We start from the raw sequence: 3,012 nt of genomic DNA, 5'->3' as shown, positions 1-3,012 counted from the left end.
AGGTTTTCTTCTAAGATTTTTATAGTGTTAGGTCTTACATTTAAGTCTTTAATCCATCTTGAGTTAATTTTTGTATACAGTATAAGGAAGGGATCCAGTTTCAGCTTTCTACATATGGCTAGCCAGTTTTCCCAGCACCATTTATTAAATAGGGAATACTTTCCCCATTGATTGTTTTTGTCAGGTTTGTCAAAGAGCAGATGGTTGTAAATGTGTGGTGTTATTGCTGAGGCCTCTGTTCTGTTCCACTGGTCTATATATCTGTTTTGGTACCAGTACCATGCTGTTTTGGTTACTGTAGCCTTGTAGTATAGTTTGAAGTCAGGTAACGTGATGCCTCCAGCTTTGTTCTTTTTGCGTAGGATTTTCTTGGCTATGTGGGCTCCTTTTTGGTTCCATGTGAACTTTAAAGTGTTTTTTTTCCAATTCGAATCACAGCACTTTGAAAAACCAAAGTGAGAGGATCACTTGAGTCTAGGTGTTAGAGACCAGCCTGGGCAACATAGTGAGACTCCCATCTCTACAAAAAATTAAAAAGGAATAACGTATCAATATTGGTCCTTAAATCCCAGCAAATGTACCACACTAACGTAAGATGTTAATAGGAGAAATTGTGTGTAGAATATATGGGAACACTGTACTGTCTATGCAATTTATCTGTAAATCTAAAGTTATTCCTTTTTATTGAATCAAATTAAGTCCTACTCAGCCCTAACGTGTCCAGAGCAGGTTTTAAGATCATTTATGAGATCAAATGACTAGGTGTAGATGACAATGACTTAATAAAATGCTGTTTTCATGTTTGTGGTTTGCAGTATTATAAACAAACAAAAACAGCAAACTTACCGAAAAGCACAATCTGTAGATTTCAGAATGCTATATAAGCTCAGTGTCAATCCTAAAAGGGTTTCTTTGTACAAAAAATTTCATGTTAAAAATTAAACCGCTTGATAGGTCATTGGATGGGAAGAAAGAAAAAAAATAAAAAATAAGCCCTTTTAGAATTGACATTGAGTTTGTATAGCATTTAGAAATCTACAGACTTGTATGAACAACTACATGCCAACAAATTGGAAATCTAGAAGAAATTGTTAAATTCCTTAAGACATACAACCTTCCAAGATTGAATCATGGGGAAATAGAAAACTTGAACAGTCTTCAACAAAATAAAGGCCATATATGACAAACCCACAGCTAACATCACACTGAATGTGGAAAAACTGAAAGCTTTTCCTCTGAGGTCTGGAACTAGACAAGGATACCCAGTCCCACCATTTATATTTAGCATTGTGCCTGAAGTTCTAGCTAAAGCAATTAGGCAAGAGAAAGAAATCAAAGTCATCCAAATTGGAAAGGAAGAAGCTGAATTGTCCTTCTTTGCAGATGACATGATATTATATAGAAAAAATCCTAAAGCCTCCACCAAAACACTAATAGGACTAATATTTGAATTCAGCAAAGTTGCAGGATACAAAATTAACATATAAAAATCAGTAGTGTTTCTATAAGCCAACGGTGAACTATCTGAAAAAGAAATTTAAAAAAAATCCTATTTGCAATATGTACAAAAAAAAAGCCCTTAGGAATAATTTTAACCAAGGAAGTGAAAATTCTCTCCAATGAAAACTATAAAACATTAATGAAAGAAATTCAAGAAAACACAAATAAATGGAAAAAAAATCCCATGTTTATAGATTGCAAGTATTAATATCATCAAAATGTCCATACAACGCAAAGCGATATACAGATTCAGTGAAATTCCTATAAAATACCAATGACATTCTTTATGAAAATAAAAGAAATCCTAAAATTTGTATGGAACCACATAAGACCCTGAATAGCCAAAGTAATCGTGAGCAAAAGGAACAACGTTGTAAGCATCTTATTACTTAACTTCAAATTATACTACAAAGCTATAATAACCAAAACACTATGGTCCTGGCACAAAAACAGGCACTGACCAGTGGAATAGAATAGAGAACCCAGAAATACGTTCATGCACCTACAGCTAACTGAATTTTGACAAAAACACCGTAAACACCCACTGGGGAAATGACAGTCTTTTTCAATAAATGGTGCTGGGAAAACTGAATATCCACATGCTGAAGAATGAAACTAGACTCCTATCTCTTACCATATACAAAAAATTCAACTAAAAATGCATTAAAGGCTTAAATATAAAACCCAAAGTTATGAAACTGCTAGAAGAAAACATATGGGAGGCTGGGTGAAGTGATTCACACCTGTCATCCCAGCACTTTGGGAAGTCGAGGCAGGTGGATTGCTTGAGCCCAGGAGCTCAAGAACAGCCTGGGCAACATGGAGAAACCCCGTCTCTACTAAAAATACAAAAGCTATCCAGGCATGGTGACGGGTGCCTGTAATCCCAGCTACTTGGGAGGCTGAGGCATGAGAATCACTTAAACTCGGGAGGTGGAGGTTGCAGTGAGCTGAGATTGTGCCACTACACTCCAGCCTGGGTGACACAGCAAGACTTTGTCTCAAAAGAAAGAAAGAAAGAAAGAAAAGCAAAGAAAAGATAACACATGGGAAACAATTCATGACATTGATTTTTTTGGGATAGAACCTGAAATGCACGGGCAACAAAAAGCAAGAATAGACAAATGAGATTACATCAAACTAAAAAAGCTTCTAACTGGAAAGGAAACAATCAATGAGTGAAGACAATCTGCAGAATAGGAGAAAATATTTGCAAACTATGCATCTTGACAAGGGGTTAATATCCAGATATATAAGGAACTCAAATAACTCAATAACAACAACAAAAAAATAATTTGGTTTAAAAATAGGCAAAAGACCTGCTCAAAAGAAGACACAAATGGCCAACAGGTATATGAAAAAATGCTCAGTATCACTAATCAACAGGGAAATGCACATCAAAACCACAATGAGGTATTACCTCTCCAGTTAGAATGTATATTATCAAACAGACAAAATAATAACAAATGCTGGACAGGATGTGGAGAAAGGGGAACTCTTACACACTGTTGA

The sequence above is a fragment of the Piliocolobus tephrosceles genome, chromosome 12 (assembly GCF_002776525.5).
Source record: "Piliocolobus tephrosceles isolate RC106 chromosome 12, ASM277652v3, whole genome shotgun sequence".
In the NCBI taxonomy this organism is placed as follows: Eukaryota; Metazoa; Chordata; class Mammalia; order Primates; family Cercopithecidae; genus Piliocolobus; species Piliocolobus tephrosceles.
This window is presented reverse-complemented; position numbering follows the sequence as displayed.